This window comes from Lycium ferocissimum, chromosome 8 (assembly GCF_029784015.1).
Source record: "Lycium ferocissimum isolate CSIRO_LF1 chromosome 8, AGI_CSIRO_Lferr_CH_V1, whole genome shotgun sequence".
In the NCBI taxonomy this organism is placed as follows: domain Eukaryota; kingdom Viridiplantae; phylum Streptophyta; class Magnoliopsida; order Solanales; family Solanaceae; genus Lycium; species Lycium ferocissimum.
Genome location: NC_081349.1, coordinates 53,089,857 through 53,102,688, shown reverse-complemented (window position 1 = coordinate 53,102,688; position 12,832 = coordinate 53,089,857). Strand labels below are relative to the sequence as shown.

The following is a 12,832-nucleotide window of genomic DNA, read 5'->3' as shown; positions in this document are numbered from 1 at the left end:
AGTAAAAAGTGAGAAGTTAGGGTTTAAAAGTTCTGACAAGAAGTGGATTCTCGAGATAGTTTACGCGATAGTAATAATGAAGAACCGGCATCGGGTAGAGTGCAAGACTGATGGAATGTCTTTTCAAAGGCGGCTAGGTACGGACTACTCGGCATTATTCGGATCCATTTCCCAGAGTTAATACTTGCCTTCAAAAAATGGAGGGACTATCTGTATATGGTAAAAATCGAGGTCAGCGATCCCGACCTGTTGGCCAACGATCCGAACTAAGAATGAGGGGCAATGGATAATTGAACTCGTCTAAACTGGAGATGGACGTTTCGGACTTAGACATCCAGACCCAGCGACTCCCGAAGAGTACATTGCCAGTTGATAATAGGGCAAGAAATCTAGTTCGTTACGAATTTCACTCCACACGGCGCTTCATGTAGCTGTCAAGCCCGAGATTTTAGGGATCATTATCATAATTGATTTAGTTACCATGTTGAACACGGATACTTGTATTATAAATAGGGAGAGTAAATCCACACAGGGCCAACTCTTTTTACTATCTTTTACGTGATCATACTAAAATAACCTATTCTCAAAGTTCTGTAAAGCATCAAAGTGATAAATTTCTCACAGATTGGTTCAAGTAATTTAGGCCTCAATCCGGACCATTTGTTGCAATTGACACTCAGGCTATTTCTTACCTCTCTATTCGTAATCTTTATTTTTCGTTATTGTTATCCATTTGTTCTATAAACAAATCAAGCCGCATATCCTTTAAACCACATACAAATTCAATTGTTACCTTTTTAGGGGTAAACACATCAGATACTAGTGTTCTCTAAGTTGATGGGCGTATTGTCATTATTATAGGTTGAAGTGCTAATTGAGGCAAGTTCGTTATTGAGTGCGTATTGACGGCAAGAGGTATGTTAACGCTAACTCTTCTTTCTCTTGGCATGTCCTAAATGTTATGAGATGTAGACGAACATTATTTCAAAGGACTCTACTCTTAGTAGTCAAGGATATTCATATTATTCATTTCCTTCCGATGTTTTTCAAGCATGATATAAGTCATATTCCAAGTCTTGTTGATATGCATAATATTGATATCGGTTCCTCATGATGAAATCGGAGGCGTAACGACTTTATGTCACTCCGAAGGAAGTTCTAAAGAATTGAAAGAGGTTCCCTAATCCTTATGTACTATCGAAAGAGTAAGATATGAGGTGATGTACATATATAGAGTATGTATACAGGCTTGATTAGAGTACTCTAGTTACCACCGAGCTATAGCCGGTTGGGCAGCGATGTACCTTTAGTTACCACCGGATAAGCTGGATAGGCAGACATGTATGTACCACCGAGATAAGCCGACTGGGTAAATGCGTATTTACCATCGAGCTACAGCCAGATGGGCAGACACTTGTTTACCCCGACCTATGGCCGAAGGGGTAATTATGCATTTACCACCGTGCTACGATCGGTTGGGCATTTACCACTGATCAGTTGGGTAGTTAACGTCACGATAATAATGTAGTACTCAGAAACATGGCATTGTATACATACATATATGAGATTGCAGTTATTATGCATGTTATGGCCCTCAGTGATAAGTCAGATATTACAAGTTGACTGTTAACCCTCTCAGTACTAATGTTTTATTGTTGTGTTTCATTTCCACCTTACATACTCGGTACATTATTTCGTACTAACGTCCTTTTGCCTGGGGACGCTGTGTTCATGCTGCAGGTTTAGACAAGTTGTTGGGAGGATCGCACCAGTAGGATTTGTCGAGTACCAGCCAGCGTGGTAAGCTCCATGTCTTTCGGAGTTACCAGGGTCAGAGTTTTGTGTATATACAGTATGGGTAGGCGGGGGCCCTGTCCTGACCATGTTACAGTTACACTCCTGTAGAGGCTTGTAGACTTGTTTTGTCAGTACAATATGTCAGTATAGAGGCCTTGTCGGCCCTTGTATCTATTTGGGGTTTTGCTTAGTCGACCATGTAGTTATTCATGTATACGTTGGGATGATCCCATCTTTTTGAGTTAAACTGAAGTATAGATATTACGGTTTAAGGCCTCGTCGGCCCCATATACGATATTATGTTTACAGGTTGGCCTCATTGGCCTAATTTGTCTTTTGAGACATAGATGATACGAGTTACGATTTAGTAAGGTACCGGGTGCTAACCATGCCTCACCTAGGTTAGGGTGTGATAGTTGTGTGCAAAACCTTATGGATAGATATGTAGGACAGTGAACATGATCCATGGTGTAGCTAGCTACCTTGAGAAAGTTGTTATTCTAGTTAAGAATCATTTTATATTATCATTAGTGGGCTCATTGTAGGAGTAGAATCTCCCGAGGAGAGTGATAAGAAGAATGTGGGACCTAGTGATACCCATACGAGTCATGGTAAGTTTAAACGTTATGGACACAATTGCTGCTAATTATTCTGATTAGATATTCTATAGTGGTGCGCATCGTCAGGATTTATTTGTCGAATCTTTCCCTAGATCGAAAGTTATGCGGTGTTCCTCATTTGATTGCTTAGGTGATATGTCAAGTGATCATAAGATACATATTGTGATAGTTTATTTTGACGTCGATGACCGTGTGAGACGCGATTGAGATATCATTACTTGCTTAGCCCTGTGAGGCATATAATATGTTTTCTGGTTCTTTGGCAGGTTTGGGATAGTCCTATTTATAGAGGAGACACTATTGAAATCTTCAGGAAGTTTTTATGATCTAGTCCTTCTCAGATGCACATCTATATTGAGGACAGATGTTCCTAATGGGTGTGGAGGAAGGATGTTACATCCCGTATTTTCATACGCTAAGTTGCATCGAAAGTTAGTTGACGTAAGCTCAGAGAACAAGGTTATCTTTAAAGTTACAAGTGTTTATACCGTGTTTAAAAAGTGTTTAGTAAGTCTCGTAAAGATTAGAAGTTAGATGAATCGAAGAGATTAAGTTTTGTCGAAGTCCTATGTTTGGTCATGAGTTACAGTAGGATCTGGCCCAACTTTCTAAAGGTATATCTCCATGTGTGCAAGGAGTTATAGGGTGAATACTTATCCAAATCCAAGTTCATCGAGTCTAGTTTTCGACGCAACAAACCGTTTATCAATCGAAGCTCAGTACAAAAAGTTATGTACGTTTTGAGAAAACATTGCAGAGTAGACCCCGGTTACAGCCACATCTACGGACCATGAATAGGAACTACGGCCAGTAGGTGTTAGCATGAAATTGAGGCGGTGGAAGGTTCCAAAACCTTATTTAAGCGGTGGGGGTTCATTTGACATCATTAGCTCGACCAAATCAGACCCTAAAACCTCTCAAACACTCATCCAAGAGTGAAACCGAAGGTAATCATCAAGTGTCAGAAATCCCGTGGTACTAGCTAGTTGCCCCTCTTCTTGATGTGGTGAATTTGAGGATTCCTTCAAGTTGAAGTAAGCTCAAGTTAAGGGCTGTTCTTGAGGCTTAAGGTAAGTTGCATCCTCTTCTATTTGTACTTGAGCTCATCTATATCATGACTAGATTGTTAGGTTGAGAACTTACAAAACAAAGGTCAGAAATCGTATTTGAGATGTTGGGATATATTGGACTGCTTTGAGATTGTTCTTGCGGTATTACATGGCTGGATATTGACTGGAAAACTTGGGTATGTTGTTGTTTTCATGTGTGTTATGGAGGATGGAAGAGATGTAGAGAAGTATTGAATCTATTACGGTACGAGTTTGTCGCTTGATATGTCGTATATCAGTTTTCCTTTAGCTTGACAATAGTCTCCTTAACATTTGTTGTAGAGTAAAAGTGTTATGCGGATAGTATTCACTGGGATTGCTGGAGGAAGCCAACGAAAGGTATGTTAAGGCTATTCCCTTCTTTCATTTGATCATAAATCATTTGAATATATTGTCGTCGAAAAATCTAAGAAAGCAATTGTCTCAAGTACTCTATTCTCGTATTGATGTACGTTCCATCCCATGTTGAGTTGTGTATAGGAGAAAAGAGACACCCTCGGTTCATGTGCTACCTTAGATACCATTGATGCCTATTTGGTTGTTGTATGAACTTGTACCGTAGTTCGGATAGACGAACCTCTTTATCAAAGAGACTCTCCCATTGTACTTGTGTTATTCTGGTTGTGAGACTAAATAATGGACAGTAACGAGTTATTTGTGACCTCTCTTATATGCCATGGTCTCTAGAGCGTCAAGTCTCTTATTTGATTATCTAACGCTTCTTATAGTCGTCTAAGTTAGTTGTACTCCAATATGTGATGAAGTGTAAGTAGTAGCTTGTTGTCTTTCTTTATGAGTTAAGAGTTCCCGAGGCCAAGTGTTAGTAGGAGTCTTACTTGCGTACTTGACAATTGTCTAGTTGTTTACCGATCTCATTCATGATTAGTAGACTCTTAGTTAATTGTGCAACACTTGATTTAAATTCTGACTTGATTTAAATTCTAAAAGTAATAGAATCACTATTTCTGTCAATTATACGTTTGTGGTAGATGCAAATGACTGATTCACGGTGAGATTAGTTGGATAAATTATCGGCTATTTGATTATATAGACAGGATAAGATTAGTCGTCACTTGTAGTAAAGGATCTAGTTGAGTGAATATAAGAGTATGATTTGTTGGCCATATGTGCCTTATTTGATTAGCCATCGCAGCCTACTTACCACCACTGGCTCTATTTGCTGTCTACAGAAACCTACTTCTAAACCACCGAGGTCTATTTGTTGGCTACAGAAGCCTACTTGCTGGCCACAATGGCTTATTTGCTGGCCTATCGAGGCTTATTTATCACCCCAGAAGGGCTTAGTTATGAGAAATGGATTAACTACATTTGTGTATATCTTGCGAACCCATTGTGACAGAACATGCTAAAGAGGTAATAGTAGTTTCATAAGATACAGCTTGCAAACAAGGGCCAGGTTCCTATATAGTTGTCCTTACTTTTCCATTTGCTATTATTAGAAGTTTTACGCACTTATATTTGTTGTATTATCTGCCTTACATACTTGGTACATTTTTTCGTGTTGACGTCCCTTTGCCGGGTGCGTTGTGTTTCATGCCACAGGTTCTTGATCTCAGGTTAGCGGGCCTTCTCAATAGGGAGATTCAGTTTATCAGCAATGGTTTGGTGAGCTCCACTTCGTTCTAGAGTAGCCGAATCTAGTTGTATGTGTGACATAGTTGTATAGTTTTTGTAGGTAGGCCGGGGCCTTGTCCCGACCATCATACAGCTGCCAGATCGTAGAGGCTCGTAGACATACTGTACTTGTTTTGTCAGTTGTTCTTAGTTGTACAGTTGAGGCCTCAGGGCCCACACATATATATATATATATATATATATATATATATATATATATATATATATATATATATATATATTCCCGATTTTTCAAGTATTTGTGTTATAGGTTTGTTCGCTCGAGGTCAAGTAAGGCACCGGGTGCCGGACACGCCTCTCCAGGTTTGGGGCGTGACACAATGTCCAAATAATGTCTATTATGGTAAATAAATTGAAGTCTCTTGAATAGCTTATATATGACAGCACCATTTATCCTGGATCGTAATTTTATGATCGGAACACAAATTATAGCAAACCTGAAGTTTACTGGCAACAAGGTTATCATATTTAGACTACAAATAATTGGAAGATTGAATATCTTCAAGTTACTACGGGTAAGAAATACGTATGTGAAACGTTACCCGAGCATGATGAGATTACATATCAAAATAAATCAGAAGTTTATTAATATGAGATCTCATGCAATAGTAAATCAGAAGTTTACTAAAATAAATAGCACTATCATAGTAAACTTGAAGTTTACTAGTACATTCAATTTTATAAGTTGACATGACCATTTTGGCCGTCCTGATTTAAATTTGATGTGCTTATTAAGTATTCAAAAAATATTGAAAAACTAGGAGATTCTTCAAAATTTCTTTTATGTTGCTTGTTCTCATGATAAGTTGATTACAGCAGCTAATGTTGGGATTGAATTCTCTAAATTTTAAAAAATATGAAAGGTGAATATGGGCCCATTGCCATTCACCTGCAATGTGATGTCCTAAATAGATGTATCTATGAGACGCTCACATGTATGTTTACTGTCAAATGACAATTTGATATTTACGAAGTTGCTTACTCAAAATAATTGTGTTGGAAGCACAATTTTCAGAATATGTAATCAAGACAATTCATCTTGATAATGCTGGTTTATATCTAAGCTGGTTTGGCATTGAATGCCTCCGTAATATAGCTAAACCGTTGCTTATGATAATAGAGCTTCAGGTGTTGGTATGTGATATGATATATTGCATACAACGATACTTGTATGCTTCAGACCAATAAATTATGATAAATTATTCCCTTATAATTGGTTCAGGGTCAGGAACTAGATATTTCCATCTTATAGCTTCTAGTGTGCAATATATGATTAATGAATATACCACGATGCACACATATAGATTTCCCAAATAAAATGGGGATATATGTTAGTTTTTCTAACATAAGGGGGAGATAATAAGCAGCTAAGAGGTATGTTGTGAATCATCATCGTATGATTCTTAGATAATTCAAGTCAAATGCTAAAAACATTTGCTGACCCAACTATTTCATATTTCATCTGCAAAATGCTCCTAATGTCCCTGAAGGACAGAGTCTACAATATGCATGGAGCATGGTAGATCAATCAGTTCTAAATGTATAATCCTTGAAAAAGGAGAGGAGCAATTGATCAAAATGATCATAATAATGAAGTGACGAGAACACTTGAAGGGCCTACGATATAATACTTCATGAAACCTTATGGGAGGTTTACGTACCTGAAAATAATGAAGTGATGAGATCTCGGTAAGTTATGACGAATTGTGAACCGATACAAAATGATATCTCGTCGACGATATCTTTGATACAATATGGCGCGCAATATTATATAAGATTGTGAGGATCTGAATTCTACACAGATCCTACATATCTTGAAGCATGCTGACATAGAAATAATTACCAAGTGATATATTGCATCTTGGTAAGCGTAAAGCTTATTGGACCTGCAGTCCAGACATCAGGAGATGTCACGCCATCTAACTACTAAATGAATGTTGTCATAGTCTATATGTCTTACTTGATAAAATTCAAAAATTTCTGAATGATTCAAAATGCCTGAAGCATATACAAGTTCTTGGGGAACTTGTTCAAAATTCTTATATGGATTAAATCAGGTAAGGTGAATGTGATCACCTTAGTAAATATTCATTGACGAAGGTACAATGATGACCCTGTTTACCGTTGTCTCTGATAATCAGAACCTTTCATATTATTGTGCAAGGTGATGAATTGAACATTATTAGAGCTCTTGAAGAGTTTCCAAAAGCAGTAGCTTATCTGCTAAAAGAAGTTGAAATGAGAAAATTATATTGGTCCTGAAGTATCATATATTTATGCAACTGATGCATTGCTATAACTATGAGCATGATATAACTTCTCTCCTATATAGAAATATTGAAATATGATCAATTGCATATATCAAATGGAAGTCTTGACATGAATGTGTTTAATTATCCTAACAAATAAGTGTTTTGGCCCTTTGGATGTACATGGCATTCATATGGTGGACATAAGAGTACGATCCAGATTTGTTATCTATTTTCATAAAATATTACTGTCATATCATGTTATTTTACTGACAGCCAAATCATAGAAAGATAACAGCAGTTTATAAAGCAAGTCAAGAATGTACTTGGCATGACTGCAATAATATTATATGGTGATGATGCAAATGTATCTAAGGAATGAAGATGCAGATGATCAACCAGTTCGTCAAATAATTATTTGACAGATCGATCACAAAGGCTCTGTCAACCTCAAGATATAATAAGATGGTCTATAAGATCGAAGTACATCATCTTCAAGAATTATGTGATGCTTTAATCAGGGGCAGTAAAATACGCGTTGTACTCTTTTTTCCTTGATCAAGGTTTTGTCCCATTTGGATTTTTCTGGTAAGGTTTTTAATGAAGCAGCTAGCAATGTGTATTACTAGATATGTGTACTCTTTTTTCTTCACTAGGATTTTTTCCTATTGAATTTTTCCTAGTAAGATTTAACGAGGCACATTATCTACTAATGAACATCCAAGGGGGAGTGTTATAAATTTACCATATTATGAATGTCCATTTAAATACACGATTTTCTGGATAAACTTGCAATCAAGTAGACAGCTTGCAAGTAGCTTATGCAGGCAGATTGCAAGCAGCTCCCTTAAAAGCCTTGTAGCAGCTTCCTTAGGCTTGCAATCAAGCAAACAGCTTGCCAGTAGCTCAAGCAGGCGCTTGCAAGTAGCTCAAGTAAGCAGTTTCCTAAAAAGCCTCGCAGCTGCTTCCTGAAAAGCCTTGCAACAGCTTCTTTTCTTCTATAAATATGAAGTCAATTTAATTCATTTGTATATCAGTTGAAAGAGCAATAAAATATCTCTCTCCCTGGCTCCTTTGCCTATATCTCTTGTTGTCTTGTATTTTTATTATTACTTTATAATAATAAATAAATAATTTCTCTTTGAAATTTTTAGATACGATGATTAACGTCAGTCTGTATCAATCATACTCAGCAAAGAAATAGTCATTTTGATTCCTCTACTTTATAATTTTCTATTTTGTCTATATTATTGGGATATCATGCAATGCTTATCTGGTAATCTTTGTTTAGTGAGTTCTTATGATGTGCTTATCTGGTAATCTTTGTTTAGTGAGTTCTTATGATGTTTTTAAAATGCAGGCAGAATATAGGATGTGGTTAGTGATAATTTAATAAAATAATTAAATTTAATATCAACTCTTCTTTCTAAAAGTCTATCTAATCCAACTGCCTTAATGCTTTAAAAGTTTAACACAAACACCATATCATTGTCCTTAATTTTTATTTTTATTTTTTTATTTTTATTTTTTTGAAAATCAAATCCAAATACCACTAAGTAATTAATTCCACTCTTTAGTATAGCCCTAATAGTTAAACAGTTCTATTCAAGTAAATGCCAAGATAAGAGAACAACAAATAGACCTCAATATTAAAACCAAAAATCTCCAATAGCAATATTTCGTATTTATCATTTCAAGTATTCCACATAAGCTATTCTTGTATTTTAGTTCCCCTTCTGATATACTCTACTTTCTTACATGTCAAATATAGTTGATAAATGTCGGTCAGCACGCTTGTGATTTTCCTGATTAATAATTATAAATTTATAATCGGTCATAGAATAAAAATAAGTAATTCCATATAATCGAATTATCTTAATAAAAATTAAAAAATAGAGAAAAAAAAATTGTGTGAAGAATTGGTTTGGTTTTCTGGATATTCAATAGTATGTCCATTTCCCTTTAATAAAACACTCCTATAAAGTTATACACCAAAATGCAAAATACGCATGCTAATAATTACAACAATTAGATACAACTTATCATACTATCCATAATATGGGGCGGATTTACCTTAAGCCGAGAGGTGTCACGTGACACTGCTTCATCGGAATTTTTTGCTAAATATGTATATATAATTAAAAGGCAGAAGCTAACATGGAAGATATATAGAATATAGTGACACCACTTAACACTAAGTATTGTGCAGCTCAACTGGTTAGGCGATGAGATTATCTAGTAAGTGCATGAGTTTGAACCCCCACAGCACTATTTTTTTTAAATAAAAGTTTTGGTCACCACCTATCTTTCTGCCAAATGATACATGTGAGAGTCGAACCTATGACCTCTTGGAAGTTAACAAAACTGAAACCCATCGGTCTAAACTCACACTTATCTATTGATGCGACAATAAACATCTTCAGTAGATAGTTATCTGTTGTAGGTGCGGTTCTTTTTTATGTTTTTTTTTTTTCCTTTCACCTTCTTTCTCGCCAATAAAATTGATTAAGACAATTTACGAAATCAAATGAATAATCAGTTGTTTAGTGAATATTTGGTGCCAAATATAAAAAAAAAAGTATTTAGTATTATTTCTAATGAGGTAATTTTTTAATACATTTAAAAAAAAAAATCATCGAGAAAAGTAGTATTTTTTTAGAAAAGTTATAATAACGTACGTGAATTGTGTTTTATTAGTATTTGTTCCTTTTTAATGTGGTGTTATATTATTTCATTTATTATTAGTCACTTTAAAATGTGACACCGCTGACGAAAAATTATGCGTACGCCACTGTCCATAATTATTCAAAAAGATTACTTTATAGTAGGGCACCTTCCACTGGGAAGGTAAATAGGAGTATCCTAGAATCATTAGCAAATGTGAACTGGACTTTTTGCATCCTAAGAAAATATCAACTATGCATTTATTCCGAACTAGTTCGTCAACTTTATGAATCATTTGTGCAAGAAAAAAAAATCATCTGAATAGTAAAGTCTAGCTTCATTTCACGAGTTCGGGATTTAAAAGATCAGTTAATCATAGTTAAACTACCTTAACGTTGATCGCCAACTTTTCGTTTTTTTTTTTTTTTTTTTTCTCGTTTTTCCGGACTTGGAATCGATATATCTTAGAGAATTTGCATGCGCGGAGTTTGAATCATACCATGTGTTCTAAATGTTTTCGTGAAATAACTTTATGAATTATATTCGGTAAGATATTGAATTCTATAAGACGGGAAAAAAAATACTGTTGGGATCAAAATATCATGGCGTCATGCGAAAGCTAGTAATTGCAAACCTCAATTGACCATAAATCAAACGACAAAGAAAAGTCTACTAAAAAGACATAATATTATAATATGGTTTGATCAATTGATCTACATATGAATCTGAAAGTATAAAACTATTTGAAAGAGCAATCTCCCCCTAAACAAAACTCTTAAAACGACTAAATTGTGGATGCTATTGTGTGTGAATGAGAAGAACAAATCTTCTATTTATAGAAGTCTAAATCTTCTCCTACACGAAAAAGAATAATTATGGTAGAATTCTTTTCCACAAAGAAAAAAAAAATCCCTTTTGAAGTAAAAATGTAAAACACAATTATGATAGAATCCAAAAAAGGTAGGAAATTCAGGGCAAATCCTAACAAATATTCCCTTCATCCCAAATAATGTGGAACGTTTCGTTTTTCGAAAGTCAATTTGATCAAACTTTGAAGCTAAATTGGATTAGATTAACTCAATATTTTATGATTAAAATTTATATGTTTGAAAACTACATAATAAGTACTATAAGTTGCAACTTTTTCCATATCAATTTGGTGAAAAAAATACATCTTAAATTGTTGGTCAAAATTCATGCTAATCTCGGGAAGCGAAAGGTTGTGACAGAAGTACATTACAAAATCAACGTTCATCTCGTTTTACAGTGATGCAGAGACCAACTTTTATTACTGTAGCTATAATTCTGATCACCTCAAATATCCATTCAGCAATATCTCGCGGATTAATTTTTCAACGTGCCTTTTGTTTTCTTTATTTGCTTTCCGCAAAATCGATTGGATTTTGATCACATGGGCATTCCCCCAAGTAATATGGTTGAAATCTTGTGATATTTCCACTAAGATTCAAACCCAAAATGATACTTTCTTTTGTGCTTCACATGGCTTCTAGTTTTGGAGACCAAATAACAAAAGTATGACGTAAAAATTACCCAACTAATGTCATAAAGAAAATAAATTGCGAGTAAAAAAATCTCAAGGTTGTATAGATATTACTCCCACCGGTACTTGTCCAGTTTGAATTCTGCTCTCATCTTAACAATCCATTAAGTGTATATTTTACTAGATTATCCTACCAATTGTAGTTATGAAATATAGATTTGACTACTAATATTTCAATTAGTTTGAGAGACAATTACTTAATGGTAAAGATAAAATCGAAAAAATAATTTATTCTATGTTGATTTTCTAAAGTGGACAAGTAAATAGAAAAAAATATTTTTAAATATTGAACACATAAAAGTGGGGGATGACGTCCAAAATAAATTTTCTATGTTACTTTTCCACTTTATCATATCAAAAGAGAATTAATTTTTTTTCTTCAATTTTACCCTTATCATTATGTAATCATTTTCAAACTAATTGGCCGAGTTTAAATTTTCAAAAAACTATTAATAAGAATAACTTAATAAATAAATACGTGATTAATAATTGTAAATTGGAATACAAAATACAAGGAAATGGAGGAGTAATGATTAAGCCTCGTGTGATAATAGTGCAGTTGTTATTCCTATCTTGGTCGGAAACTTCGTACTTAAAAACAAGATAAAACTAGAATATTAAACGTAACCATCACACACCGATGGCATCAACTTATGTCATTCTTTTGGAAGAATAAGTATATTATGAAAGGATTAGACAAGATAAAATGGTTCCATTTTTGTCACTCCTCCATATAAGATACCGTGCCTAACTTAACGGGTTTAACAGAATCTACTATTTTCAACAAACAACTATTATGCTTATTTCCAAACAAGTTGGAGGAACCTAGTATGTTTAACACGGGACATACTTACATAGTTAAGTATGTAAAAAAATTACTAAAATTTCAATAAATATTAAATTATGAACCTTCAAAAGCACGACAAATTCCAATAATAAGAACTTAAAAGTACCTTAAAAAAAATTAATTTTTGAATTAATCTCTGCTGTACAAAGATTTTTTGACATTTAAGATAAAAAGATGTTCCCAAGTAATTTCACGGGAAACAACATTTAGGCTACGAACTGGAAAAGTTCAGGTTTTCATGCAATTTGGTTTATACTAGATTTTGCCATCACTCTTGCGCTAAAATTACCAAATAACAAGAAAATAATCACCATCACGACACGATCATA

General features: G+C 34.6%; 1 long non-coding RNA gene across 1 annotated transcript; it reads left to right on the top strand.

The window, feature by feature from the left end:
- Positions 1–3,739: 3,739 nt before the first annotated feature.
- On the top strand, positions 3,740–5,312 carry LOC132067043 (uncharacterized). Its single transcript, XR_009416994.1, has 3 exons — positions 3,740–3,865; positions 4,717–4,900; positions 5,090–5,312. It is a non-coding gene; the product is annotated as an uncharacterized LOC132067043 (long non-coding RNA).
- The last annotated feature ends 7,520 nt before the right edge of the window (positions 5,313–12,832 follow it).